Genomic DNA, 18,916 nt, shown 5'->3' on the forward strand with positions numbered 1-18,916 from the left:
TTATTGCTAAGTACTATTCCATTGTATATATGTACCACATCTTTATCCATTCCTCTTTTGATGGACTTTTAGGTTGCTTCCATGTCCTGACTATTGTAAATAGTGCTTCCATGAACATTGGGGTACATGTATTTTTTTTTTTTTTTTTTTTTTTTTTACATGTATCTTTTTGAATTATGGTTTTCTCCGGGTGTATGCCTAGGAGTGGGATTGCTGGGCTGACATTACATTTAATTACATTTTTGACTTTGGTGAGAGGTAAATCTAATCCTTTTCAGGTGTCATTTTGGATGGAGGCATGATGTGTTGTACATCCTTACAAGTTCATTTGTTATAGTGTAAGGCCTAAAAGTAAGGTCCAATATCATGTGCTGACTTGACATCTGAGGAAACCAAGAGGGCCTTGAATGGTCCAATCGCAAATTCTCCTCCCCACTCTTCTCCCATTGATATTGACCTTTAGTCAAACAACTCTTCTTATCAAGGGGACAGGGCACATTTCCTGCTTAATCCTGAGTAGAGATGGTGTTCTCTGCCAGTCCACATAATAATTCAAACAAGCCAATCACATCCTCCTGTGGTAACCAGGGGCACCTCACCCTCTTGATACTACAAAGCCTGCCTCCCACAGACCTTGGTTGTTCACTCTGGGCCCAAGTGCAACCCCTGTGTGTCTCTTTGCAATGTCTTTGGTTCCCAGGCTATGAGTATCTATGACTAATGCTACTGTCAGTCTTATCTGTCCTGTGTTGCGTGTCAGGGTTCAGCCATCACCATAGTTGGAGAGTAGGAATCTCTCCTTCATCAATAGGTAAATAGGGGGTGGTTACAACATCAGTTTAGAGAGTTGAATAAGAACAGAGCAGGGGAAGGGAAAATAATATATCTAAGGGCAAAGAGACCAAGGTCCAGCAGAAATGGTGAGTGAGACTCATGGGCTGAAAGAATGCTCTAAGTAGAAGAAAATTCATGTGTGAATATTAAAACCAAAGGGCAGAGTCTAGCTTCTTCAAGAGACTGAAAGTTTTTTCAAAATGACTGGAATATATGGAGAGTACAAGATCATGATTGCTTAGAGATAAGCTGGACGGGTAAGATGTAGCAGTGAAAGCCAAGTTTAGGAATTTGGACTTTATCTTAAAAGCAGTGGGAATGATTGAAGAGGGTGTTATGTGATCAGGGTTGCGTTTAAAAGAATCTTTATGGCTTTAACAAAGAGTGAAGAATGTTTAGAATAGAGATTGGTAGCTAGTAAGGAAGTCATTAAAGCAATCTGGGTATAAATATGGTGCCTTTTCCAAGAGTACGAATAGTAGAGATGGAAATAAATGGGCTTAATTTAGGAAATATTGAGAAATTAGGATTTAGTGGGTTTGGCGATGAATTGAATGTGGGTAGAGTTGCCAGATTTAGCAAATAAAAATACAGGGTGTTCACTTCCATTTGATTTTCAGATAAACAACAAATAATTTTTTTAATGTAAGTATGTTCCAAGCAATAGTTGGATGACATACAAATTATTAATTGTTTAACTGCAATTCAAATGTAGCTGGGTGACCTGTATTTACTTGACAACCCTAAATGTGTGGTTGAGGAAGAAGGAGGAGTTAGATGACTCCCAGGTTTTTGAAGTATGAAGTTGTTAGAGGAGTGAAACAAGGATTTTCTATTTACTCAGAATATGAATGCTTATTACAAATCAAACATTCCGCAAAGAAAACCCACTTCAAAAACACATGTTTGTGAAAGTGATTTTACATTTTGATCTTCTCCATAAAACATGGTATATTTTGAATTTTTTTCCTTGGGAGGAAAGGAAGAACTGTCAGAAATAGAATAAAGTAAAAGATGAGAGGATAAAGTAGCAGTATATTGTGAAAGGGAGCTCTGTTTAGGGGCAGGTGAGTAGGGTCTAAGGTGAGAAGACCCTGACCTTGGATTGTTTTGATGTCAGGTGACTATAGTTATGCTTGTTTCTGCTTTTCATTGTGGTTATATGTGAGTTTTACTTTATATTAAGGGAGGTTGTTCTACTCAACAAAGTAGTTGGGTTTATTAACTTTCAAAGGCAAATAAGTGAGATTCTGGTTATTAAATCTCAGCATCTAAAGGTAATGAATCACAGAGATTAATTTGGGATGAATCATAAACCAAAAAGTAAAAGCTAAACCTATAGAACTTCTCAAAGAAAACATAGTGGATACCTCACAATCACAGGATAGACAAAAATTTCTTAAATAAGATGTGGAAGGAAAAAATCATAAGAGAGGAAAATTGTAAGTCAGATTTTAGAAATATTAAAATTCTGTTTATCAAAGACATTGTTAAGAAATTGAAAGGACAATCCATAGATTGGGCAAAATATTCAAAGTACATATATCTGACAAAGGACTTGTATTAAAAATATTCTTAAAACTCCTAAATCTCAATAATAAAAGACAAACCTAATATAAAATAAACAAAAAAAAGAAAGATATTTCACTAGAGAAGATACATGAACAGCCAATAAACTCATGGAAAGATAATCAACTTCGTTAGTGTTTGGGGAAATGTATTTTCCTGAAGTCTACAATGAGATAGCACTTAACACCCACTTGAATGGCTAAAATTAAAAAGGCTGACTGTACTGTTGGCAAGGATGTGGAAAAATTGAAACTCAGACATGCTAGTGGGAGAATAAAATGGTACAACCTCTTTGGACAATGGTTTGGCAGTTTCTTATAAAAGTAAACAAATATCTATCAGAAATTCCTCTCCTATGTATTTATACAAGAGAGATAAAACATACACCCACAAGAAAATTTATATAAGAAAATTCATGGATGTTTTATTCATGATAAACCCAAACAGAAAAAAATCCAAATAACCATCAACCAGTGAATAAACAAGTTGTGCCGTGATCATACAATGCAGTAACACTCAGTGAAAAAAGAAACAAGCTACTGATACACAGAACAGCATGGGTGCATTTCACAACTTTAAGTTGAGTGAAAGAAGCCAGGTGCAAAAGAGAACATACCATATGGCTCCTTTTATGTGACTTTATATGATGTTCCAGAAATCTAAACAATGGCTGCGCAGAGGTGGTATGGAGTGGGATAGGCTGGAAAAGGGCAGAGAGGGAACTTTCAGGAGTGATGCAAGTGCTCTGTATCTTCATTGGGTTGTGGTTATGTGGGTGTACACATTGGCCAAAGTTAATTGAACTCTACACTTAAAAGCTGGGCATTTTCCTCCATGTAAATTATGCCACAATTAAAAAGATAATAGAAAAATAGACAGTGATAGAACTCTTTCTTATTTTGTGAGTAGAATAAATTACACAGATGGTTTTTTCTGCCACGAAAGATGAAAATGCAAAGGCAACACAAGTTGTCATTGGAGAGAAGGGTAAGAGGCTCAGGTTTGCACTCTAGATTCTCTTGATATCATCCAAATTTCTTACACTCACCGTCCTCTCTGAGACAATATGCATAAAATTACATATGTAAAAGATCTTAGTAGAAACCCAAGTGGTAAGTACGTATTGTGAAATATCAGTCTTTTTCTTTTTCTCATTTGTGTTACTGTCCTGAGTGGTGACTGATGAATAAGTTGAAAAGTTTGTTCAAATCAGTTCACACAGGGTTGGTCTCATGCACACAGCATCAATCAACAATATCTAAAAAGAGAGAAAGTCTTGCGAGAAGATTTATGTATTTTTAAAGAGCATATCATGTTTGCAAATTATATGACATTGTTTTCAAATATTTTGCTTGTTTAATCACTGGGAAGACTTTTTAAAAAAGAGCTACTCAAAATTATTTCTTTTTAAGAACTACTTTCAAACATATTTTTCTCTAGAAAATATTTTTCCCAAGAATGAACCTCTGTCCTGTGTCTTATGGAACACGTTTTGAAGACACTATTAGTAATTTAAAATATTCACAGATTCTCAAGTAATGCTGAGATGACAAATCAGCTTATTAAGATAACTGAAATGAAATAAAAAAGTACAAGCTTTGTAGCATGCAAGTTAAAACTAATGAACTCATGAAATTATGATCATATTATTTACAGGTTAAACATTCAATTCAAACATCTCTCACATCTGTAGTGAGAATTTTCAAGAGGTATAAAAGGGAAATCTTGTCTTATGGAGATTGCAGTAGCATGTTATTTCTTTAATAGAGTTAACAAATTTCTTCCTCTCAGTAAATTTAAGACTTATGAAATAAACACTCTATTGAATGAGGAATAAGGGACATACTATTTCAATTTAAAATGTTATACCATTTCCCCTTCAATAAACAATCAAAAAATGAAAAGAGAATATATTTTGCTTTTTTCTTTAACAGGTTTATAAATGATACCTGATTTTAATGTGGGTGAAAAATAAGTAAATGAATAATGCTTCTGTATACACTTCTATTTTAAAGCCTATATTCTTACTATTTAATACAATTTTCTAACACAAGAGATGTAGCCCATGTCAAAACAGGAGCGCAGAGCCAAATGTGCTTATGAGAACACAAGCCTCCTGGAAATTAAAAAGAAATGTTGAGGATGGCTTTGAACTTCCACAGTGCATAGAATGCCTCATATTAACTAGACTTCAAGAGACTGGAATACTCCAACTAACTGTTGATTTATAGGTATTTTAATTTTACAATTCGCCACCTTTCTGAGTTTACTATTTTCCAACTGGGGCTTCTAGATATAAAATTATATCACATGTGATAATTGTAGTGGTATTTTCTTCCCCTTTAATATTTTCACATTTCATTTATTTTTATACTGTATTTCATTGACTGGTACTTACAGGAAAATAATTATGGAAAAATGGGCATCTTGCCTGTGATGGATTTTAATAGAAATGCTTTTAAATTTCACCATTAGACCTGATTTTTGCTTATTTTATTTATATATACAGAAATGTGTATAATTTTCTACATTAAATTAATAGTCATCTATTCTTATTCTAAGTTAAAAAAAGCAGTCAGGAATAGAAGTTAACTTTTACAAATTAAGTTTTGGGTGCCTATTGGGAAACCATATGATTTTTCTCCTTTGACTTATAAATGTGATAAATTATACCTATAAAGTTTTACTGTATGATTTTATTTGCAAATATTTTATTTAGTACTTTAAAATCTATACTCATTAGTGACATTTGTCTGTAATTTTTTGTGATACATAAAATTTTGTTATTACATATATGATTATACATATGAATTTTTTTTTGTAAGATAAGGGATAGGTTGAACAACAAAATATTATATATTAAACATTTGAAAAAATTCACCTCTGAAACCATCTAGGCCTTTGGAAGATAGGCTTTGAAACCATTTCAATTAATTCTATGATTACAGTATTAATTGTCAATGAATTCATTAACCCATTTTATTCAACAGAGATATTGAATTGTTTATTAGTTGAACTTTTTTCCACAAAGTATTTAAGATGGCTAGTGGAAACATTAAAAATAGGAATTTGATCTTAAATTGTATGGTATATGCTGCAATTCAATTTTATTAATGAAAAAGCTATAGTTCTATTATATTCCATATTTATGTTGAGTGGAACAACACCTTGTGTGCGATATAAAATAAAAATAACTGGTTAATGTAGCATGTCGAGAATCTGTTTCTGCCTGAAACTTGAGTCATGGGTTCTTTTGAAATAAGGGACTATGTTTTACTCAGATAGGAATATATATTTTATTATCTGTATCTATACAGCTCTCTGGCATATAATGAGTGTTCAATAAATATTTGCTCCTTTAAAAAAAACATAAATGAATCAGGCAATATAAACACACCTTTTTTTTTTTTTTTTAGGATTGGCAGAGCCGTGCTGAGGACCATGGAACACGGACTCCTACTGGCGCCATCCCAGCCCTGGGAGCTATAGCATGGTCAGAACAAGTGTTTCTGTTCCTTTTTCTCTTAGAAACTGCAAAATACATCAGGCTAGCAGCTGGTGCTGGATTTTCCCTCATATATCCTATTGGAGGTTAATCATTAGGGAGAGGAAGAAATACGTTGTTTTGTTAGGATTGGTAGAAACAAAAGGAAGGTTAAACGATGCGATAAAATGTTAAGATTTGCATTTGGAAGGAAAATATGTTATATATTAGCTGTTAGATGCAGGCTTAATGAAAAATATTAGCCAAGGAGGTGAAACACAATATCCTGTTTAGACTTTTTGCTTTCAATTATCATAATAAAGTTACCATTTATTATGCTTATGTAACAATTAAAACTCATTTACTCTAACAACAATAATAAGTAATTGCTAGTTGCTTTTCATTTTTATCTCACTTATTACACATACCAATTCTATGAGCGAGGCAATCTTTTAATCCCCAGCTTACAGAGAAGTGAACTGAGTCTCAGAGGGAATGCATTCGTAAGTTATGTGTGGAGTAAGTGGGAAGCCAGGCTGTAAATTCACACTTGTCTGGCTTCAAAACCATGTTATAAAACACTAGACAACATCATCTGACCATTTCACTTTAAGCTATAAAAATGTTTTAAAATGTTCTCTCTGGGTCTCTTCTATATCACCCCTGTTCCTTCACCATATTTCATCGCTTCCTCAGAAATCAAGTGGACATACACTACTGCAGCAAGCTGACTCTAATATTTCAGTCTCGTCAGCTTTTATCACCCTATATGTTTCAGCTTGCATATTTACATGGCCATCAGAACCAAAGTTTGTTCATATGACATAAAGAGCTATGCTTTTTTTTCTTGAATAATCAATCACTAATAATAGTCTGGATGCTTTTTACAACTAATTTTTGCATATGGAAAACATTTTAACAACCTGATAGATAATACAGAGAAATTATATGAAAACTATCAGCATGTTCAAAATAAAGGTCACATGCAAGGCATTTCAGTTATTTGATAAAACTGTCATAAATTTATACTGCCGTCATCTCCTTTTGCAAATTTCTGGAGCAGTAAATGATCTTCTCCAACCTGTTAGTTTAGCTTCAGTTTTGGAATAGTAACTATTTCTCTTGTTTACGTTCAGAGACGTTTTAAGCTAGCAACCTTCCCAAGAATTGAGTACATAAAAGGTCACATTGACCCTGACTTATCTGAACATTTCCAAGTTTTCTGGCTAACCTAACAGGGCTCTAGATAACCCAATGGCTACACAGCACAAAAAAGGTCGCTGCCAAAGACATGTCTTGCAACATTAGGGCGGGTTTGCTTTTTTTTTTTTTTTGGAGTGAGTTTCTCTCCATATGAGATGAAGCAATTTTCATTTCTTCCAGATTAAAATTTCATTTCCTATAGAAGCTATCTTCTTTAGCTAACTCACCCCAAATGCATGCATTTTGGGATAAAAATATTGAAACCTATGAGGACTATTATAGATCAAGCAAAGGATAAATAGGGTGCATTAATAAAATAGAATAATAAATATTGATTTATATTAAATATAATAGTTATGTATCATAATTATAAAATATTACATTTATACATAGAATACATAATTGCAAAATATACCATATATAATATGTGTTAATTATGTATTATAATAATATAAATACTAGTAAATAAAGTAATAAAAATAAAAATAGAAAGAAAGCAAGGTAAGAAAGTTTGATGGCCCAAGTAGTGCTTGAGCTCAGAAGAGTACTTTGCATGGTAGAATGGCTGTAAGGTGGAGGTGACACTCTCATATAACCTTTCTTATGTAATATTTTGCTGACCCTGATGATACTAATTCAATTACTCTATTTTAAAAATACATTGTAAATCAAATATACTTCAGTAAAAAAAATTTAAAAAACATATTAAAAATAAAAAAAATAAAAATTCAGAAAAACACACAAAAAAGAAGTAAAAATCACTTTAATTCTACTACCCTTAGCCCCATGAATTTATAAAAAGAAAGACATGAAAATATATCTTCTATCTCTCCAGTTCTGCCTACTGAAATAGCCACTGTTTCTCATTTGTTTTTAGTAGTTTCTAACAATGCGTCTTGAAGTGGCTGCCACCTCATCACCAGAAGCTCTGGCTTTCCTATGACCTATCAGTCTATCAAGAAGTACAGCCTGAGCCATAAATGGGGCTCAGGAGCAGTGCTCTGCTATCTATCTATTTGAGTCACTGCTTCCCTGTCACATGTGAGGGAGCTCTGCACACAACCACTTTTTAACTGCTTGACATCAGGGCTGCCTCTTAGACCTGTGCCTACTCCTTGCTTCTGCTTCTTTCTAGAATCAGGTGCCCAAACAGCCTGATGCTTGCTCATTTCTGCTTGGGAGAGCCTCTAGTTCTTCTCTCCATCCCCTGGCTTCAGTGTGAGATGCAGCTCCATAAACCCCTACTTCTTAGATACCTTCAGTAAAACACACAGTTTCCTTCTGCTCCAGAATTTTATTGCAATTTACTGTGGGGTGTACAGGATGTTGTTATACATTACTGGGTGCCCCCTTTAGCACTGAAGACACTCATTCTTCCTGCTGCAAAGAATGTTACCTGCTGACAGCTCACAGCTGAGTCCATCTTCAGGAATTGCCCTCTGCCAAAGGAAACAACCTTGCCCACAGTTATGGTTACGCACCTTAAGGGTGGAACAGCCCACCTTCAATGACTGGTTGATGAGAAGGTGCAAAGGTGCAAAGAAGATGGCCCCCTTTGCCCATCATTAAAGGGCCAACCAGCTTTAGAGCTCCCTGAGGCATCACTGATAGCCTCTGTTGCAACCACATCACAGTTCAACTTCTCCCTCTGCTCAGTCCTGCTGCCTCCTCCCACCTCCCTTACAGGTGGTCCTGAGGACTGTCCTTAATTAACCACCTGCATACACACCCCTGTCTAGTTTGTTTCCTGGGCAACCTGACCTATGGCATGAGGGTAAAAAGAATAACATTAAAAGCTGCACAGGTTTTAAAATTATGGTCCCAGGTCTTTAATTTCTGACTCCTGAAATTGTAAATTGTTACTCTGATGGGATTCTGCCCTCCTCTATAAAATGGAAATAATAAAAGAGCTATATGAAATCTATTTTCTAGGAAGATTATCTAAAGGTAATCTGAATAATAGTTTTCCTTTGCCTTGTGTTGGGTGACAAGTTCTCTAGGACCCTGTCCTACCCAAGAATTATCACTTCTCAGATTTACTTATTATCCCATCTGACTAGTAAATGGTCATGGAACAATAGATTTATGTATATGATAACAGTGGGGAGGCTGACCAGTAAGTTGTAGTTCCTGGGCAGCAGAACCAACATACATACTAGCTGGTTGTGAATTTACTTGTAAAATGTGAGTGTGATCCTAGTCCCATATTAAGCAAGCCCTGGAATTTATAAGACTGAAAACTCCTTGAGAGCAGGGGTCAGTTTTGATGGTAGGTACTCAACCTACATATGCTTTATTCCTGAATTAATATTCCTCTTCTACATGGAAGTAATAGTCAAATACAACCTGCAATTTGTTGATGAATATGTTAACGGACAAAGCATACAAACAATAAATGGATATTTCTCTCATTCCTTAGCATAGAATTAATTTGACATTAGGGATATTCTGAATATCAGTAATGTTCCTTAGGATTTGCTATATATATAATCATGTCTGAATACATTTTTATTTCCTTCTTTCCAATCTTTATGACCTTACTCAATTTTTACAACCTTATTTCATTGGTTAAAACCTCTGGAACGATACTAAATAAAAGTGGTGAAAGTCAACATCCTTAATCTTGAAAAAGTGTTCAATATTTCACCGTTAAGTACTATGTTAGCAGTAGGTTTTCAATAGATGTCTATTATAATATTGAGTTAGTCCTCCTGCACTTTTAGTTTACTGAGATTTTTTTCATGAGTTTTTGTTGAATTTCTCAACTTTTTTTGCATGTATTGATATATTCACATGATTTTTCTCCTCTATTCTGTTAATCAATTACATTGATTGATTTACAGTTGTAAAGTCAGTCGTGAATACTTGGTCATGATGTATTATCCTTTACATATTGCTGGATTTGACTTAATAATATTTTGATAAGAATATTTACATCTATATTCATTAGGGATTTTGTTTCTTATAATGTCCTCATTAGGTTTTGGTATTAAGGCTATGTTGATCTCATAACATCAGTTGAAAAGTATTCCATCATCCTTTATATTCTAAAAGGGTTTATTCAAGACTGGTATAAATGTTTGATGGAATTCATCAGTGAAACCATCTTGGTCTGAAGCTTTCTTTGTAGCTTTGTGGGAAGGTTTCAAATTATGACTTCAATTTCTTTAGTGCTATTCAGATTTTTCTCTTTCTTTGCATCAGTTTTTGTGAGTTGTGTTTTTTTTTTCAAGGAATTTGTCTATTTATCTCAGTTGTCAAATTTACTGAATCATTTTGAACATAAATGTCTTCAAAATATTTCCTTAATAACCGTTTGATGTAGGATCTGTAGTTATGTCCCCACATTCATTTCTAATGTTGGTAATTGGTTACCGATGTTTCCTTCCTTCCTCCTTCCCTTCTTCACTTCTTTCCTTTCTACCTTCCTTCTTTTTAAAAATTAGTCTTTTTAGATGTTTATACACTTTGTTAATCATTTCAAACCCAACACTTGGACTTTGATTTTCTCTGTTGTATTTTTCCTGTTTTCGTAATATTAATAATTTTTTTATTGCGTGCCCACCATGTGCATCATGCATTTTATAACATTTATCTGTAATTCTCAAAATAATATTGCAGGGAAAATATTACTGCTCTTAGTTTAAATTTGTGTAAAATAAGACACAAAGAGGTTAATTTTTTTTTTGTGTGTGTGTATCTTATATTTGAATTTAGAACTATATGATCTCAAAGATGATGTCTTTTACTACATTATAGTGCCTCATGGCAAAGTTGTAGAGAGTTTGAATATATGAATTATGATTCTAAGTTCAATTCTTGCCTCAGCACTAATCAACACCACTAAACTTATTAGCATCAATACATTAGGGATGCCTAGTTTGCATAGCAACAAGATAAAACCTATAGCCACTTTTGATGAAGTAGTCAAACCAGCATACATAATAATCATATCTAGAAACAACATATTGGTGTTTTATAATTTGCAGACAGGCAATCTTATCAAGGATATAAACAGCAAAATTCCTGGAGGAACCAATCACAGAATGGGAGCATTACCTTTTATTTCTCCATCCAGTTACTCTCACTGAAGCACAGTATTCTTTCCCTCTGCTTTCCTCCCTCTAGAAGATCAAGTTTTTGGAGTTTGCTCTAATTAGAGATTTCTTATTGGATCCAGTCCACAGTGATGGTCTAGGAAGATGCCAGGAGAAAATATTCAACCACATTTGATGGATTGCAAAAATGACCCCAAGTCTTTATCCCTTAGAGACTAGTGGGCCATGTTAGGAACGCCTAGGTGCTTTAACCTCTACCCTCAAGGAATATGTGTGTTAAGGTGAAATGTGTATCAATAAGAATATTTGGTCTGCAGGATTACATGATTTTATTTTGGAGAATCGTCTGAGATGTTGGAGTAATCCTACAGTATATATAAGTAATTTGAAAGGCTACCTCAGATCAGCTTTCTGTTTATTACATCAAAGTTAGTGGAGTAAATGAAAGAATGATTTACTTTAGGTCTTAGACCTCTGTAGCACTGGTAAAAGAAAATAAAAATGATTACCAGGATGACCACATTTTTTCTTTGAATGCTTCATCTGCTCACAAAGTTACATGTGTTCATGAAGTCGTCTGACTGCCCAGATTCCTTCCCTTTACTACTTGTAATAAGAAGCATCCAATCCTGAACTTTTAGTGACTTTTTCTTTCTCTGCTTCCTTTGATCTAATGAAATGTATTTATCTGTTTTCCCATTCATGCGAGTTCTAAGATGAGAGAAGGTAATCAGATAAGCAAATTCACTTTATTGATGACCAATAAAGTATTCACATAGGTCACTGATACACTTACCCAAATATGAGAAAAGGTAATAATAAAAATTTCATAAACCCTAGGTGGTGGTGAATTCTGCCAATACATGAGTCCGTATATAAATTGTACAGAATGTTCAAACCAGGCTAATAAAATTTGAATTAGTCTCCTGTTAATTGGACTTCCTCATCTGTGAAACTGACACAATGATAATATCTCTCTTAAGGTTTGCCATAGTGATAAAAATGAGATGAAAAAGTTTTCAGGTTTGTGCTTGTGCCATATTAAATCCTCTACAGAATATTAGCTACATAATAATTATTATTTCTAGAAATTTAGCAGCTAGAGAATATGTAGATTTAAAAGGATCAGAGTTTAATCTTTTTGTGAACACCTTACTTAGGAGAAAAATGTATTTCTAAAATTAAATTTGTGCAGCAGTGGTTTTTCCATCCATTCCTTTTGCAATTAGTACTGCCCCTTTGGACAATGTATAATATTTACACATTTCAAGAGTACTTTATAGCATTGATTGGTCGTATTTCATTAATAAGGATATAGGTTTACCAAAAAAATCCCCTCTGACTTGAGAAAACATGAAGACAAGGTCATAAAGATGAGCAGGGGCCAGCCATAAATCAAATAATAGTGACAGTTGGGTAAGTGGGAGCCAGATGAGGGGGAGTGATGGACTCTATAAGGCAGACTAAAACATTTCCAAATACTGAGTAATCCACCCTTCAGTTCTCTCAAATGGCACATACTAATTTTTATAAATGACATGTTTATAAATGCCTTTATTACAAAATAAAAATTTCTAGACTATCATCATGAAGGGACAAAACACACAAGGAATTAATAAGGTCCCAAATCTACATGAGACAGCCAGACACATAATCATATTAAGGCAATACAACGTGGCCAACATTCTATTACAGCCTGGAGAAAGAGTTAAACTTTGCTTGGGGGCCTTGGCAAGGACCGTAAAAAGGCAGTGACACTGCATAAGGATTGCAAAGCATATGGGGAGGGTGGGAGGGAGGGAGATGCAAGAGGGAAGAGATATGGGAACATATTGTATGTGTATAACTGATTCACTTTGTTATAAAGCAGAGGCTAACACACCATTGTAAGGCAATTATACTTCAATAAAGATGTTTAAAAAAAAAAAAAAAGGATGGCAAAGCATAAGTAGGAGTCACTGAGTAAGAAATTAGGGGTTCTGGGGAAATAATCCTTTACTGAACTTGCCCTACATCTTATCCTATGATGTAGTGGTAAGTGTTTCATGAATATTTTCTTACTTGAACTGTATAACCACCATATAGAAGGATATTCTATATCTCTATTTTACAGGTCTTGAAATTGATGCTCATAAATAGCAAATGCTCAAGTTTACACAGTTAGCTAGAGGCAGCTGTCCTCCAAATCCAGGACTGTATGACTTGATATTTTTTTCATTTCAAAACACTACACCGAAGACATTCCAGGAAAAGATCCTCGAGTGGCAAAGTTATGGCATTTGGGGACAGAATGGTAAGTTGGAGAAAACGTAAGCAAGTGTCACCAGTGTGTAGCTCTGGGAAAGGGAAATGTGCTATAAGGAAATAAAGTTGAAGTATTGTCTCGTATTCCGTTCTCTTTAAGGCTTATCCTGTAATTTCAATGTTTATATTCACTCACATCTACTCACGTATACAACTATCACCCTTACTTCTCTGATCGGCATATACATGTCATCACATCAAACTACAAACCCATGTTTCTAGGTTTATTCTGTCTCTGTTTTCTTTCGCTTTCAGTATTATCTCCATCCTCATGAAAATAAAAATATCCAAACATAGATCTAATATTTAGACCAAAAGTGTAGACATTCTGTTCCCCCAAGCCCCGGACTCCATCTTATTATCTTGAACTTAAGAAAGAACTTTAAATGAACCAATTGTAACTGACCTGTAGCTATTCATGTGTTTTCCGAGGTAACTTTTTAAAAAATATGATTTACACTTCTTTTGGAAAGCACTCTGGCCAAAATAAATTAAAGGCCAAACTTTCTAGTTCAAAATTCACAAGGCTTTAAGTTTGCAGTGGTGTTTCATTTCAAATAAAGGTGGTTTTGGCCAGCTCTAGTCCTATTCTAGGCTGGTCATCAGAAGTCCCATGACATCGTTTTTGAAATAATTAGAAATGTTAAGCATAGTGTTTTGGCCAAATTCCAGGTTAGGTCATTGGGTTCTGCCTCTTAAATCTTCTCTGTGGCCTCTTAAATCCTCTCTTTGGATTGTTGGGAAGCTACAAATGAGGTATCTCCTCACTCTGCTCAGAATGGCCATCATCAAAAAGTCTATGAATAGGTACTTCCCTGGTGGTCCAGTGGTTAAGATTTCACCTTCCAATGCAAAGGGTACAGATTCAATCCCTGGTTGGGGAGCTAAGATCCCATATGCCTAACAGCCAAAAAAACCAAAACATAAAACAGAAGCAATATTGTAACAAATTCAATAAAGATTTTAAAAATTGTCTACGTTAAAAAAAATCTTTAAAAAGTCTATAAATAATAAATGCTGGAGAGGGTGCAGAGAAAAAGGAACCATCCTACACTGTTTGTGGGAATATAACTTGGGGCAGCCACTATAGAGAACAGTATGGAGGTTCTTTAAAAAAACTAAAAATAGAGCTACCATATGATCCAGCAATCCCCCTCCTGGGCATATATCCAGAGGAAACTATAATTCGAAAAGATACATGCACCCAATGTTCATTGCAGCACTATTTACAATAGACAAGACATGAAGGAAATCTAAATGTCCATCGACAGATGAGTGGATAAAGATGAATGAATAAAGAATATGTGATATATATATACATATACATATATATATACATATATATATATACACACACATACACACACACATATACATACATACACAATGGAATATTACTAAGCCATAAAAAAGAATGAAATAATGCCATTTGCAGCAACATGGATGGACCTAGAGATTATCATACTAAGTGAAGTAAGCCAGACCAAGACAAATATCATATGATATCGCTTATACATGGAATCTAAAAAAAAAAGATACAAATGAACTTATTTCCAAAACAGAAAGAGACTCACAGACATAGAAAACAAACTTGTTACCCAAAGGGGAAAGGTGGGGGGATGGATAAAATAGGAGGTTGGGATTAACATATGCATACTACTATATATAAAATAATCAACAAGGACCTACTGTATAGCACAGGTAACTATACTCAGTATTTTATAGTAACCTATAAGGGAAAAGAATCTGAAAAAGAATATATATATAACTGAATCACTATGCTGTACACCTGAAACTAACACGACACTGTAAATCAACTATACTTCCATTTAAAAAAAAAATAGTTGACACACATGCTTGTGTATGGTACTAAGATACAAGTCAGTAGGTTAGTAGGTTTGGGAGATTCCTACAAAATTCTTTTACTGTAATAACTGAGGAGTCTTTATATTCTAGCAATCTATTGCTGTGTTACTAATACCCCAAAACTTAGCAACTTAAAACAATGACAGCATTTATTTTACTTATGTTTCTGCAATTTAGGTGGGGCTTGTGGAGACAAATGTTTCTGTTCCACTTGTCATTAACTGGACCAGCCCAAAGGCTGGGGACTAGAATCATGGGATATCTTGATCATTTGCATGTCTGACAGATGATGCTGGCTGTCAGCTGGGACTACTGCTGTGGTTATGGTCAGAAAACCTATATACGACCTTTCCATTTGGCCACTTGGCTTCCTCATAGCTTGGCAGTTAGGTTGTGAGTACCTGAAGAGAGAGTCAAGTTGAGGCTGAATCACCTTTTTCTAACTTATCCTTGGAAATTATGTAAATGCCACTTCAGCAATGGTCTATTCACTTGGAATGAGTCACCTTGTCCAGTTCATATTTCAAGGGGAAAGGAATTAGATGCTATTTTTTTGAAAAGAGACATGTCAAAAAGTTTGTGGCCATATTTTACAACACTGTACTTATCTTTTTGTCATCATTTAAAATGAGGAAATGGAGCATCAGAAAGTGCCAGACTTGAGATTACATCCTAGGCTATCTGACCCCAACTTTAATTTTTTTCTCCATGCTAAATGTATTAAATGTATTAATGAATTTTTAAAGTGCACTTTTTATGATAAAGAACTTGTACTATTTTGTCTAAATCAGGTACTGGCAAACCATGGTCCGTGGCTAAATCTAACACATCATCTGTGTTTATAAGTAAAGTTTTATTTCGACACAGCCATATTCTTTCATTTATGTGTTGTCAATGGCTACTTTTGCTCAACAATGGGAACTGAATAGTTGTGACAAAGACCTTATGCGCTACAAATCTAAATTATTTACTATCTGGCCCTTTATAGAGAGCATTTGCCACACTCTGCTTTAAATTGTCCATTTTTGTACACATCGTTTCTCAGCTTGAGGAGATGGACCACTAGCTTAATGCTAAAACTGAACAATGGTGCCCTAGGATGGTGGAACCCTAAAACTTCTGACCTTTTGTCCCAGGGGCCAAAGTGTCTGGAGCGTTGGACTATGTATTCAAAGCTGTGTACAATGACAAAGCGGTCTATAAACACTACCCTTGTTATGTCCCTCAGGGTTTAATCAGAGAAGTAGACCTAATAGGGATTTCCTATAGAGATTTGACCTTATGCAATTTTGGGAGCTGGTTCACAGTACATGAGAGATTCTTTCTTCTGTATCTGGTACTGCAACCTGAAGTCATCAAAACAGGCATTCAAGAAGGGAAACATGGACAAGCTGTAACCTCTGATGATGAGGTAGAAACTTTGAGGGCACACTGGAGCCAATGAGATGAGTGGACACATGAAGATGGAATGGGACCCTACTTTGATAAAGGGGGGTGTCCTGTAGAAGAATCTGGCAATTTGTGATTCACCTGGCCCAGGAGTCAAAGATGCAATGCTGAAGAGGGGTCTACAGTAGGGACAGAAGATTATGCAGGCTCAAATGCTGAATGCTGCCACCATGATTAGTTACCAGGTAGAACAAGGGTATGTAGCTACAGCATCTCATGCCAGTTACAACAACTACAAAACAAAAAAATCTGGTTGCTACTTCACTTCTGTCTTTTAAATCTTATGCAAGGTGCCTCTGGTCACCTACTCGCATAAGAAGAGAAGAAAATCTGGGATATGGAGATCCAGTCCACTTGACAAAATACACATCCACCATATCATAAAAATACAACTTCACAAAGTGTGTTCCAGGGCTCCCTGGAAGAATGTTTCACAGACATCTCAGTCTACACATCCTTACCAAACTGACCCTCATTTTCTATGTTCCACTCTTGGTGATGACACCACATCAACGCAGACGTCCAAGCCAGAAACCTGCTAAACTTTGTAGATTTCCTCCTCTTTTCCAGCCAATCTGGCTCAAGTGCCCATTCTACCCCATAAATATGTATCTAAATCTTTTCCCTTTTTGCACTGCCATTACCTTAGTCCAGCAATCAGCATTCACTATGAGATTATTGCAATGACTTGATGGGAGAGGGCCTCTCAGTTGCTAATCTTAAACTCCTTCAATCATCTTCCTGACTGTTATATGAATAGGATTTCTAAAACTCAATGACCTCCCACTAAGTTGAAAGTCATTTCATGTCTCCTCGTACTATTGAGGATAAAGTCTCAACTCAGCATGGCATACAAAATCATGCATAATTTGAACAAACTCCTCTTTCACTACTCTCCCACATTAAGATGATGCCGTGGCCCAAACACATTTGTGAGGCAAACAACATTCCACATTATTTCACATTCCCATAGCTTAGTTATGCTATTTCATCTCTCTTCTCCCCACTTCCTGATCAATGCCAATAGTTCCTTCTCCAGGATATCTCATATTCATTCTTAAAGATTTTGCTCAAGTTTTATCTCCTTTAGGACCATCCTTTAAACCTCCCCCACAGCTCCAATTTGGACAGTGCTGTCCCTCCATACTCTTATCAACCACAACATCCTAGTCTATGTAGAGCATAGATTTATCACAACATGTGGCAATTGACTATGGATTTATTAATGATAATAATAGTTATTAAGGTATCTGAAGGTTACTGAATGTAAACTATACACCAAACACAGTGCTCAGAACTTTACTGTATCGTTCAAGTCTTAGAGAAAACTCATGAAACAGGTACTATTATCAACCTTATTTTAAATGTGGAAATTGTCTCAAAAGTTAATTTATCCACGATTATATGCCCAAGAAGAGAGGTTCAAACTTAATTTCCTTCACCTCTGTGTCATTAGTGCCTTGAACAGAATCTGGCTAATAGGAGATACTCATTAAGTGCTTAATGAATGGACAAGTCAATTAATGTTAATTTCAATCTTTTAACATGGTTTTAGGTTTTAATGCCCTAAATCAGAAAATGACCTTCAAGTTGGTAATATTAGTTTTTATAGAAACCTGGTGGGAGATATATTTTTTGGCAGGCAGGCCATTCAGTGCATCTTGGATTACACCAAACCAGGATGTGCATGTACTCTATGACCACACGAAGGGCCACACTTTCAGGAACCAGGGCTTTTTTTCTAATAGCATCCCAAACACTAATATTTACTGTCAGCGCTGGGTGAATTACAGTGTCCTTACTTAACCCAAAGATCCAAATCATAGCAACAGTTTCAGGTGAATGAATATTAAAATAATTGACAATTTAGATATGACAAAAATTTAAACTGCTTTAAAAAACTTGAGTACACAAAATAATAATTTAAAAAGATAAAATATAAATTAGATAAAGAAAATGCAACTTATAATTTTAAACATATTAATAGGAAAATATAATGAAAGAAAGAATGGGAAATCAGTTTTCATCTGTTAGAAGGGCTACATTCAAAAAGAATCGGTGCTGTAGACATTGATTATTCTTTCTTGTTGCCCTGCCCTGAAACCCTCTTTCTATGGTTTGAAAAACTTCCTTCTGAGTAACTCATCTT

At 35.0% G+C, this 18,916-nt stretch overlaps 1 long non-coding RNA gene across 1 annotated transcript in view; it reads left to right on the forward strand.

Moving 5' to 3' along the window:
• LOC309628720 overlaps positions 1-18,916 on the forward strand; it is a 407,219-nt gene that overhangs the window by 341,676 nt on the left and 46,627 nt on the right. Inside the window, exon 4 of the long non-coding RNA XR_014244664.1 lies at positions 5,820-5,896. This is a non-coding gene — a long non-coding RNA (uncharacterized lncRNA). The remainder of the gene's footprint in view (positions 1-5,819; positions 5,897-18,916) is intronic.

This window comes from Balaenoptera borealis (genome assembly GCF_965194805.1).
Source record: "Balaenoptera borealis genome assembly, chromosome: 5".
Taxonomy (NCBI): Eukaryota; Metazoa; Chordata; class Mammalia; order Artiodactyla; family Balaenopteridae; genus Balaenoptera; species Balaenoptera borealis.